The following is a 13,027-nucleotide window of genomic DNA, read 5'->3' on the forward strand; positions in this document are numbered from 1 at the left end:
AACCTCAGCCCCTCAAAATGGCAATTCTTTTTTTTTAGAATTCTTTTTTTTTAAGAGAGAGTGAGAGAGGAGAGAGAAAGAGAGAGAATTTTAATATTTTATTTTTCTAGTTCTCGGCGGACACAACATCTTTTGTTGGTATGTGGTGCTGAGGATCGAACCCGGGCTGCACGCATGCCAGGCGAGCGCGCTACCGCTTGAGCCACATCCCCAGCCCTCAAAATGGCAATTCTTATGCAATGTAAAATTGTTCTTTGGTTCCCATTTTTTCTTGGACAACGTACCCCGTCAGAGATTGGTGGTCTAGATGTTAGTAACGTTCCTTAACTTGTAGTCAACTAGGGATGTTTTGGCCCAGTCCCTTTTCTGCTAATGATTTTAGATCCCATGGCATTTGTTAATGGGGTTTGAATCATAGCAGCAGCCACTTATGATTAATGTGGTTTAGGACTATAAAAGGTGGACTCAAACCCCGGGAGGGGTCAAGGGTGTAGACTTCTAAGAAACTGATGCAACTCCATTTTTGAAAATAAATAACAGCAGCTTCTACCTCAAGGTCTGTCCTAAGGAAGGGGGCGTGACCCTTGTCCTTGGAAAGACCCACAGAGCACCCCTAAGCACATACCCACCCTGCTGAGTTGTTTGTAAATAACAGGAGAGGTCTGTGGCACCAGGTGTCCCTGACTCAGTCAGGCTAGGTGAGGACCCATAGCAACCCCCTAGCAACCTCCAATCAGCATGAGACAGGGAGAATACCTGGGATGCCAGATGACCCCCCCAGTAGTTTATGGTGGTTGATAACAAGTTGGGAAACCATGAAGTTCAGCAGGAACACCCCTCGTGGCCTAAACCAGTCAGTTCAAATGAATCCCCCCATTGTACTAACCAATCACCCTACCCAACTTGTTCCCGCCATTGAATGTGCTAATCAATGTTAAGAGTTGTTGTCTGACTTTCTCGCAGTATGGAATGATTTGCTGTGTGATGCTGTGACGCATAGAGTATCCCCCCCCAAAACCTATAAAATCTCACTGAACAAAGGACCAGGACTCACTCCCTGGGACCGCTGTGTTGGGAACGCTTGTGAGTCCAGGCTTGAGCTGGCAATAAAGTTGTGTGATTGCATCGGATTCGGCTCCGAACCGGAGAGTCTAACACCGGTGAGTCTTGTTATTTGTGTGTCTGTTGTCTGCTTTGTTCTGACTGCGGCCCCTAGAATCTGTATTCTGGGCTGGCAACTGGCCTGGACATAGGGTCACCAGCCGGGGCTCCTGGGAGACATCCCAGACCCCAATATGAGGGGGATACTCCCCCAATCTGGAGTCGGCAGACCCAATTGGAGGGGGATACTCCCCCAATCTGGAGTCGGCAGACCCAATTGGAGGGGGATACTCCCCCAATCTGGGGTTCAGAGCCAATCTGAGGGGGATACTCCCCCAATCTGTTTGTCTGAGGGGAAAGCCCCAGTTGGCTTGGGACCAGCACCCCAGGTCTGGAAAGGGCACCTGTGTCTTTGCGTCTGTCTCTCTGTTAAGTGTGCCGGCATTGTTCTACGCTGGACTGACGCCTGACGAAATGGGACAGACGCAGACTACCCCCCTTTCTTTGCTAGTGTCTCATTTTGATGAGGTTAGGGAAAGGGTCGAAATTTGAGTGTTGTGGTAAAAAAAAAGAAAACTCTGTACTTCTGAATGGCCTTCTTTTGGCGTTGGATGGCCACCTAGTGGCACTTTTGGCTCAGAAACTATGCTTCTTGTTAAAACCCACGTTTTTCTCCCAGGTTGCTCTGGACGGGGACCAGGTGCCGTACATCCTGGTCTGGCAGGATTTAGTCCGAAATCCCCCTTCCAGGCTTGTTCCTTTTTGCAGAGAAACTCTTCAAAGGTCCTGGCGCTTAAGGAGGCAATGGGCTGTGGCGGCCAGCGCCCCTCGCCAGTCCTCCAGCCCCAGAACCCTTTACAGGATTCTGCTGAGCAGCTTGGACGAGGAACTGCCACTGTACCAGCCCCCGCCCCCCTGATCCCCGTCCCATCCCCACCCTGCCCCTGGTCCCCTGATGCCCGTCCCATCCCCACCGTGCCCCTGGTCCCTGATCCCGTCCCATCCCCACCCTGCCCCTGGTCCCTGATCCCTTCCCATCCCCACCCTGCCCCTGGTCCCCTGATCCCGTCCCATCCCCACCCTGCCCCGCCCCCCTGATCCCGTCCCATCCCCACCCTGCCCCTGGTCCCTGATCCCGTCCCATCCCCACCCTGGCCCTGGTCCCCTGATCCCGTCCCATCCCCACCCTGCCCCTGGTCCCCTGATCCCGTCCCATCCCCACCCTGGCCCTGGTCCCCTGATCCCGTCCCATCCCCACCCTGCCCCTGGTCCCCTGATCCCGTCCCATCCCCACCCTGCCCCTGACGGCCGTGTAGGTGGCCGAGGAAAGACCCCGGCACCATCAGAGGGTCTGGCGGCCTGAACCCGCTGCACGGAGCGGACTCACGCGCAGCACCACGGTGTTGCCTCTCGGGCGGCAGGACCCCCGGACGAGGCAGGGATTCGGCCCCTTCACCACTGGCCGTTGTACGACTGGAGAAACCAGAGTGCTAGGTTCCCAGAGAACCCATCTGGACAGCGTCCTCCACCCACCAGGCCACCTGCGATGACTGCCCACAGTGCTCGTACTCCGCAGACCCGGGAGAGGGCGCGTCCAGATGGTCGGACCCACAACCGATCCGGATATAATCAACATGACACCACCTTTCCCCCAGCCGCCCAGGCCAGGACCGCGGGACTCCAGGACGGCCAAGCAGGGAAAGGCTCACACCCTAATGGCCAGCTCCGAGCGGCAGCTGGAAAACCTTCCCACTTGGCCCAGGTATAGAGGGACCTCAGCCGGGTGTTCAGAGAGGTGACTGGAGGCCTTTAGACAGTCCAGAAATGGAAGGAAACTGAGCGGCAGAGTGGTGGCCTTTGTAAAGCAGTCAGCGCCGGACATTGGAAGAGAGTTAGAGAAGCTGCAGGATTGGGAAGGGGAAACCCTGCAGGCCTTGCTAGCCATAGCCCAGAAAGTGTAGGACCACCGGGACTTGCCAGAAGACACACAAGTGAAGGCGACCACCGAGTCCTGGTAACAGCAATCAGCGGCAGTGACTCCCCGAGGACTCGAGGACTCGAGGACCGCCAGGGGGTAAGGGGAGCCCTCCTAGAGGGAGTCGGGATCTGCCAAAGAACCCAGGAATAGGGCACTGGCTCAAGGACTGTCCCAAAAAGTTTAGGGGCCAAGGAGAAGGGGGCCACCCTCGCCCAGTTCTAACTATGAACAACCCAGATAGTGACTAGGGGGACGGGGTTCAGCTCCCCTCCTCAAACCCAGGGTGACTCTTAAGGTGGAGGGGACTCAGACTTTCTGGTGGACACTGGAGCTCAGCATTCCGTCCTATTTTTTTTTTTTTAAGAAAGCTAGACACCTCTTTTTTTTTAAAGAGAGTGAGAGAGGGGAGAGAGAGAGAGAGAGAGAGAGAGAGAGAATTTTTAATATTTATTTTTTAGTTCTCGGCGGACACAACATCTTTGTTGGTATGTGGTGCTGAGGATCGAACCCGGGCCACACGCATGCCAGGCGAGCGCACTACTGCTTGAGCCACATCCCCAGCCCCAGCATTCCGTCCTATTGAAACCCCAGAGAAAGTTACCAGGAAAGACATCCTGGGTACAGGGAGCAACCGGAAGGAGCCAAGATTCACGGACTCCCGGAAGGACAGTGGACCTGGGCGTGGGCCAGGTATCCCACTCATTCATGGTGATTCCAGAATGTCCTTACCCCTTACTGGGAAGAGCCTTGCTTACTGAAATTGGGGCTCAGATTCACTTCCAACCTGAGGGCATCTCAGTATCAGACTCTGGAGGCCGCCCATCCAGGTATTAACTCTTGCCCTGGAGGATGAATAACGGCCTCCTGAGCAGCCGGTACACAGAGACAACCGGCTGCAATCCTACCCTGGGGCTTGGGTGGAGGCCGTGGGGACGGGACTACAAGAGCAGAGGCCTGCGATCGTTACTGAGTGAAAACCTGGCGCAGACATGTCAGGGTTCGACAGTACCCCAAGTCCATGGTAGCCAGAGTGGGGATAACACCCCACATCCGGCGTCTGTTGGAATTGGGGGTGCTGAGGCTCTGCCATTCGGCCTGGAACACTCCTTTGGGGAAGTGGATTTCACTGAGGTAAAACCAGGAAAATGTGGTTATGAACATCTGTTAGTTTTCACAGAGACTCTTTCAGGACGGGTTGAAGCATTTCCCACCAACCACGGGACAGCACTGATGGTGGCGAAGAAGCTTCTGGAAGACGTGCTGCCCAGGTGTGGCCTCCCAGTGATGACAGGGTCAGACGACGGACCAGCTTTTGTTTCCAAGGTGATTCAGAGCTTGGCTAATGTTTTGGGGACCGGTGGGAAACTACACTGCGCATATAGACCCCAAAGTTCAGGACATTAGAGAGGATGAATGGGCTCTAAAAGAGACCCGACCTAAATCGTCCCTGGAGACTGGCGGCGACTGGGTGGCTCTCCTTCCCTGTGCCCCGAGAGAGTACTCTCCATATAGACTAGGACTCGCCCCTTTTGAAATCATGCTGGGAACAGCGTCCCTTTGATTCCTAATTTGCAGTCTGACTTGCTAACTGAATTTGATGATCACCAGCTTTTACAATCGCTCAGGGCCCTGAGCAGGCCCACCAAGATGTGTGGCCACGGCTGAAGGCCCTCTGTGAGACTGGACCACCTCCGGATCCTCACCGCTTCAGGCCAGGAGACCTGGAACCACGCTGGAAAGGACCCTACGTAGGGGTGCTGACCACTCCCACTGCCCTCAAGGTGGACGGGATCGAAGCTTGGATCCATCACACCCACGCCAGGCCTGCGGACCCCCGTACTGTGGTGAAGGACTTCATTCCAGGTCAGCCAGAGTGGCAAGTGGTCAAAAATAAGGACGATCCCTTTAAGCTTAAGCTTAAATGTAGAGAAAAATAAGTCAGGGTGCCAGATTTCAAGTGCTTGATTTCCAGCAGGGGCTGTTAGCTGTAGGTTTTTGTCACCATGTTATTCTTTTTTTTTTGAAAATGATGGTCCTGTTTTTTATAGGAGAGATGCATTTTGGTGAGACTTTAACAGAGAATCAGAACCCACATCAGCCCTATAACTGAACTTGGCTAATAATTAACACGGGAACTGGGGATGTTCTCAACTCCACCTACCTCGGAAGCCCCAGAGGTCAAGGCTGGCCAACGTTACAGTTGGATCTAGGCTGATTGGCCATAGGTAGCTGGGACATTCGAGACTGGAGCTGAGCTTAAAGGCCAACCGGAATGCGGTCCCACGAGGGGTGGACGCACCGGCCCCCAGTCGGGTCAAGAGGCCCTGGATGTGGGCAGGGACTGAACAGGGCAGACTTACAGGGCACGCCCTTCTACGTGTGCCCTGGAGGTGGAAGGAGTAGTTCACAAGTTCATAAATGTGGGGGAATAGACCAGTTTTACTGCCAGACATGGGGATGTGAGAGTGTGGGGATCAATAGCCTGGCCCCCACCTGTAACAGATGATCTTAGCTCAGTCAAACGGGGTGTTCTCCCCCAAAAAAGCTTACACCCTAGGTTCGGGGCCTGCGCCTCATTTTTATGCAACCCAGTTTCTGTTCAGGCTACAGAGGCTGGAGAGGAGTTCAGTCAGTGGGAGGCTGGGTGCACCGGGGGATTGAGTTGTACCGATCGGGGTATGATCAAGGATTACTGTTTACTTTAAGATTGCTTGTCACACCCACATGCGTGAAACCCAGGGGTCCGACGCAGTGTTAGCACCCCTGAAACCTACCGGACCCCCAGTCATTCAGTCTGTAACACCGGAGAGCCTCAGTCACTACCAACTGCAGGCCATCAGCTCCCAAGCTGCGACGGAAGTGCAGGGACACACCCTTCTTGGCCTCTTGAAGGGTCAGTCCGGCTACTTAATGAAGCCAAGCCTAAAATGACCACTGACTGCTGCTCTGGTCACACTGCTAGTCCTCCCTTTCATGAGGGGATAGCAGCCACTGGGAACCATACCAAGAGTAACGGGATTTCCCGTGTAGGTGGACCCTCTCCACCTCCCGCCTAACACTTCAACAGATAACGGGTCAAGGCACTTGTGTTACGGGGACGGAGGAGCCAATCCCTTCCCCACTGTGAAACAACACCCTTTTGGGAGCCCACGTGTCATCGCCCCAGTACTTGGTTCCACCTCAAAACATGTGGTGGCTTGCTTGACCCCAGTGGTGGGTCTCACTCCCTGCATCCACACCCAAGTCCTGAACCAAACTAAGTCCCTTTGCGTACCGGTGTAGGTAGTGCCTAAGAGAACTCGTCACTCTAATGATGAAGTTCTGCTAGCCCACGAGCAAGGGCTTCCCAGAACACTCAGAGCCAATAACTGAAGTTCCAACCACGATGGGAACGCTGCTGGGTCTAGCCAGAGTAGGGACAGGAGTAGCTTCCACGGTCACCCCCAAGCAGTCCTACGATGGCTTACGAGAAGCGGTGGACTTAGACATCCAAGAGCTGGGAAAATCCATGGCCCATTTGCAAGAGACCCTAACTTCCCTATCGGAAGATGTACTCCAAAATCGGAGAGGGTTGGACCTGGTGTTTGGGCACCGAGGGGGACTATAGGCTGCCTTAAAAGAGGAATGTTGCTTTTCTGTTGACCACTCCCTAACCAAAGTTCAAGAAGGACCAGCTAAGAGGAAGGGAGAGAGAGAAGACCCTCAGGAGTGGTTTGAGTCACTGTAAACAGGACCCCCTGGTTGGCAACCTAGTGTCCCCCTTAGTAGGGCCACTCGTGATATTACTTCTAGTCTTGACCTTGGGCCCACGTATTCTTAACAAGCTAGTGGCTTTCGTCAAGGACAGAGTAGACACAGTTCAGATGATGGTTCGGCGTACCCACTCTCAAGCCCTAGACCCAGAAGGAGAATCCTACCAGGATGTAGGGCCTGCCCATATAGACCCCCAACTGAGGGAACCATGATGGGTCCCCAAGTTTTCAGACAAAGGGGGGATGAGAAACTGATGTGACTCCATTTTTGAAAATAATAACAGCAGCTTCTACCTCAAGGCCTGTCCTAAGGAAGGGGGCGTGACCCTTGTCCTTGGAAAAACCCACAGAGCAATCCTAGGCCCATACCCACCCTGCTGAGTTGTTCGTCTGTAAATAACAGGAGAGGTCTGCTGCACCAGGTGTCCCTGACTCCGTCAGGCTAGGTGAGGACCCTAGCAACCCCCTAGCAACCTCCAATCAGCATGACACAGGGAAATACCTGGGATGCCAGATGACCCCCAAGTAGTTTATGGTGGTTGATAACAAGTTGGGAAACCATGTAGTTCAGCAGGAACACCCCTCATGGCCTAAACCAATCAGTTCAAAGGAACTCCCCTCTTGTACTAACCAATCACCCTACCCAACTTGTTCCCGCCAGTGAATGTGCTAGTCAATGTTAAGAGTTGTTGTCTGACTTTCCTGCGATATGGAATGATTTGCTGTGTGATGCTGTGACGCATAGAGTATCCCCCAAATATAAAATCTCACTGGACAAAGGACCGGGACTCACTCCCTGGGACTGCTGCATGAGGAATGGTTGTGAGTCCACCTCAAGCTTGCAATAAAGACTCTTGTGTGCTTGCATTGTATTTGGCTCCTGGAGGTCTATTGGGGTCCCACGAATCTGGCATGACACGTCCAGCCTACCCCTTGGCCCACCAGCTGGTGGATGCGGACCGCCAGCTGATAATAAAGCTTCCATCTTTTGCTTTAAGATATACTCCGTGATTCATTGCAATCCCACCTTAGCAGAGTCACCTGGAGGGAAGACGGGCAGCCCTCTCCAGGCTGCTTCAGAGAAGCGGCTCTCCTCTCCTGCGCCATTTTCCTTCTGTTCTTCCTCCGGGCGAGAATCTTCCAGGCGGCCTCTCCTAGCCTGCCTGTCACAGGGTTGCCTCTCAGGCGCAGCAGCAGGCCTGAGCCTTGCGGTCCCAGCAGCTGTTTTATTTGAACCTTCAGTCCCCTGACCCTGGGGTGAAGCTGTGAGCTCTGTGGATGATGGCTGCTCCATCCACCTTACTCCTCAGCTCTTGGCTTAAAGCTGTAAATGTATGCAGACATTGAGCCAAAGGGGGCAAGGAGAATTAAGGTGGCATAATTCGTTTTCTGACTCAGGATTCAAGCCAGCAGCATTCTGTACTGAGCTCCATCCCCAGCTCTTTTAGTTTCTCATGTTGAGTCAGCGTCTTCCTAAGTGGCTGAGACTGGCCCTGAACTTGCAATCCTCCTGCCTCAGACTTCCCAGCTGTTAGGATCGAGGGTGTGCACCGTCGCACCTGGATGGAATTCCAGCTTATTGGTTCATTTTTTATTGCACTGGGGTTTGGAACATAGGCTCTTTACCACCGAGCTGTATCCTCAGCGCTCTTTGTTTTGCTTTGAGACAGGGTCTCATTAGCTGCTGAGGCTGGCCTTGGCTTCCTGGTCTTGAAGTCACCTGGGGACCTTAAGCCCCGTCTCCACTCATGACCTCTGAAAGGACACTATCCCTTCAGAGGCTCCAAGGTCTGCCCAGAAACAGACGGAAGCCCCACACTGCACAGGAACAGAGTTGCTCCCTGGAGCCCAAGGCCTCAGACCAGAGAGGCCAGTGGTGGGATCCCTGTCCCAGGCAGAAGGCCTGAGGTCCTGCGGCTGCCAGAGACTGTGCTGGGCCAAGGCCCAGGAGCCCGGCTCTGAAGTCCCAGGCAGCACAAGGGGTCAGCGGCCCGGCTGGAGGGAGACCAGGCTGCCTTTGGTATTTGTCCTGTACTGGCTCCTGGGCCATTGGGGGTCCACTTCACTGAGGTGGACCTTCCCTGCCTCGTCCACCCAGACTTCTGTGCTCATATGCTCCGGCTCATCTCACAGACGTACCCCAAAAAATGCCCTGCTGGGTCTCCAGGAATCCTCAATCCAGTCAGGCTGGCAGCTGGAAATAAGCCCCCAGATGTGAAGTGACCGAGCGTCCAGGACGGCTGGGCTGGCTCAGGGCCAGAGCGCTGGCCCCACCTGGGCCCAGCCTGGCTTCCACCCCAGCCCGGAAGCAGGTTTAAAGACAGGCAGTTAGCGCAGTTGGGTAAATTGGGTCTAATATCAAGTCCAATCATGAAAACGGAGTCCAATCGGAGCCAGGGAAAACCAGAAGACCACCTGGGGAACTGAAATCTTGACTTCCGCAAGGCCGGGCTGTCCTAAAGACTGTTAATGAAGGAGCTCTCAGCAGAACGGGGAGAAAACCACCCAGGCCCTTCCCGCCCGGATCTCCCCCCCACCCGCCCCCTCGCTCCACCTGTTCCCCACTTTTTGAGGATCCCACCTGCATCCGCCATCACAGCAGGAATGGGGGAGGGCAAAGAAGACCCAGGATATAAAAGGGAGAAGAACTCCCTTTGCACGGATCCTGCCTTCTGGGCCCTCTCTTCCTCCGGGGTGCGGAAGTCTTCTCTGCTGCCTTTAATAAAGCCTTCCACTCCGCACTCGCCTCCGTGCATCCAGGGAGCACAGACTCCTCCCGCTGAACAGCGTGACAGCAGCAGCACCCCAGGAGTGCCCAGGAACTGGTGAGTGACTACAGTGTCCTCCACACCCAGCATGGGCTCCGCCTCTCGCCCTCCACCCCAGCACCCTGGTCTGTTCTCTATTCTCACCTTCCAATCTTTTTTTTTTTTTTTTAAACCGTCCTGAGGATTGAACCCAGGGAGCTCTACACTGAGCTAAATCCCCAGTGTGGTTGGGTTTTGGTTTATTTTAATACAGGGAATTGATCTCGGGGGCACTTGACCACTGAGCCACATCCCCAGCCCTATTTGGTATTTTATTCAGAGACAGGGTCTCACTGAATTGCTTAGTGCCTTGATTTTTGCTGAGGCTGGCTTTGAACTCGTGATCTTCCTGCCTCAGCCTCCCGAGCTCCTGGGATTACAGGCAAGTGCCACTGCTCCCAGCCCCAGTTCTATTTATTTTATTTTGAGACTGGGTCTTGCTAATTGTCCAGGCTGGCCTCAAACTTGCCATCCTCCTGCCTCAGCCTCCTGAGTTGTTGAGGTTACAGGCATGGCCACCGCACCCAACACCCCTCAAATCTCTATCACCTGTGACTCTCCTAAAACCACAAGGACAGTTTCTGAAACATTTCTTTCTGGCGTGTGTCTTATTTGTGTTGTGGTGGATGGGAAATAGTATGCATATGGCAATATTTTACCTTGGACACTAACTTACAAGTCTATCACTGGCTAACTGACAGCCAGGGAAGAGGCTGGGGCTCACTCACCAACTTCTACGTTACCTTCGTTCTGGAGGAAAGGTGCTTTGGGGAAGCAGCTGTGGTCCAGGGAAGTGGTTTGCATAGATCCTGGAGCAGGTTGAACCAATTCCCCTGAAACACGGAACAATTTCCCCTTCAGCAGGGAAAACTGAAACTAGCCCTTCTTTTTAGAAGATCAACAATGTTGCATGATGGCTAAAAAGTTTCAGCCAATCCTCACTCCAAATCTCACCCTTGGGCCCACAGTCAAGGTCACCTAGAAACACCCCAGGGCGATATTTTGCCACTTTAAGTTTTCAACAAACATTTTGAAGACAAAGTAACCTCCGTCTTTGTAGTGAACACCCACCACCTGCAGTAAATGATCTCACTTAGAGAATACAGATCTGATTGGATGAAGGGGAGCTCTCCACTGAGGGCCTGAGGGTGTCCTGTGAGTGCAATCTCACGGACTTGCTGCTGCTGCTCCAGTTTCTGCCCAGGGCTGTGAGAGAGCCAGTGCTGGGACAGTGGCTTCCCTAAGCAGCACCCTCCAAGGTCCCCCCCAGGGGACCGTATCCCACAACAGGGCCCCTCTGCTCCTCTGCGGCAGGTGGGATCTGACTTTCACTATCTGGGCTGCAGAGAGAGCAGTCTCAGTCCTCTTAAAAGTAGTGGGGACCTGGGTGACCTCCTGAGGAGCTGGGGGAAGAGTTTCAGTCCCCACTTCCTCAGCCTGGGCCACCTCAGGCTCTGTCCCTGTCCCCACTCCCGCCCTGCCCAGCAAACACCAGAGGCGCTCTGCTGTGCTCTCTGGAGTTCAGTGCACTAGATGCCAGGGGTGGTGGCTGGCTGGGCACCAGATGTGGTCCTTGTACCTCCTGTGGAGCTCCCTGCTGTTCTCCAGCAGGGCTGTACCCGCCCACCTTCCCCGCCACCTGAACTCTCAAGTTTGCCCATGACAGCCATCAAGTTGGCTTTGCTCTGGTGCTTTGGGGTGTCCTCTCAGGCTGTGGTTTTGCCATTTCCAGGCTGGACAGCTGGGGGAGTGAAAGGTCTTGTGGCCAGACCTCCTCCGTCCAGTGGAAACACTCGGTGCACATGCATTTGGGATTTATCTTCCAGGTGCCAGCTCAAGTGAAATCCAACAAGTCTAGCAAAACCACCCTTTCCAGGTGGAATTAGTTGGCAAAGGCCCTCCGTGGGATAGTTTATGTGCTACCCCGTCCTCAAAGCTGACTGACTGTGTGCTTGGCCCTCAGCTCCTCTCCACCCAGAGGCTTTGGGGAACCACCCGGCCCTGGGGCTGCCCTGTGGGGCTGCCACCTCCTGATGAGTCCTGTCTGCTATTCCTGCCAGCGTTTCAGGTGTCGACAGCGCCTGCCCAGGGTCCCTCGGGTTTGCCTGCCGCTGTGACCATCCAGTGGGCAGTGATCTTCCCTCCCTGTTGAGAAAACTGGGCCTCTGGAACGCACCGTCACCTCTGTCCTTCCCCGGGCACCGGCCATGGCACAGCACCTCAGAGAAGCATGTACCTGTCCTGTCTGCTTCGGTCACCTTGAAACTCCTATGACCCTGGAATGCGGCTACGTCTGCTGCCAACGGTGCCTTGACTCCCTGTGGAAGGAGCCCCTTGCGGAGGGCGTGCTGTGCCCCCAGTGCTCCATACTCTCTGAGAAGGACAGCACCGTGCACCATGTCCAGCTGGACAGGATAGTGTCCAAGATCAAGAAACTGGAGCCCAGGCTGAGAGCCATTCTGCAGCTAAACCCAAGGATAAAGAAGTTCCAAGGTAAGGACGCTGCCCCGCCCCACCCACTCACCTGCCGGCCCCACCCACCTGCCGGCCCCACCCACCTGCCGGCCCCACCCACCAGCAGGCTCTCCATTTAGTAGGTGCAAGAACTGAATTCTCTCACAAACAACTGTTTTCACCTGAGTGCACATAGAACCACGTGGGAAATTTTATCAAAGTGTAATGTTTAGGTTGTGCCTGAGAACTCTGGCACCCACAGTGGATGTCACTGATACGAATTTCACTGATAGCAGTTTGGTGCCTGAAACATGGCTATTGACACGTGGAAGACATCTTGAGGTGTATTAGGTCGAGTAGAATCCACTCCTAACATCACCTGCAGCTTCTTCTCAGTACTCTTTCCTCCTGCTTCCTGTAAGACTTGATTACAAATCACCTGGCCATGGGCTCTGCAGGGTCAATTCCTGGAACACGGACCCTCAGATTTGAAAGTTCTTGAAGTCCTTGGGGTCTTGTTGACATGCACATGTGGCTCTGAAGCACTAGGACTGTGAGAACTGCAGTCCTGACAAGAGCTCGGTGCTTCTGACATGGCTGGAGCCGAGCCCACTGCCCCTTGCCCCCTCTGCAGTGAGGCCTGGGACTTTGCAAGGTGGCTCTACCCCCAAAAGGGTGGGGACAGGGAATGTGCCCCAGTGGTCTGGCTCTGGGGCGAGGGAAGAAAGCATGTCTGCCCCCGCACAGTTCCCAGGGTCTCCAGGCCTGAGCACTGAGGTGTGTGCTTTCCTCCTGGAACCCTGAGGCTCTGCCCCACAGCTCTGAGCTCAGCTGGGTCATCACTGCTTGGCTGCCTTTGGAACATGCTGAACTCAGGATGCAGATTCCTGCAGCTGGGCTCATTCCAATGTGCCTGTGCTGGCTCCTTTGGTTTC

Source organism: Ictidomys tridecemlineatus, chromosome 15, assembly GCF_052094955.1.
Source record: "Ictidomys tridecemlineatus isolate mIctTri1 chromosome 15, mIctTri1.hap1, whole genome shotgun sequence".
NCBI lineage: Eukaryota > Metazoa > Chordata > Mammalia > Rodentia > Sciuridae > Ictidomys > Ictidomys tridecemlineatus.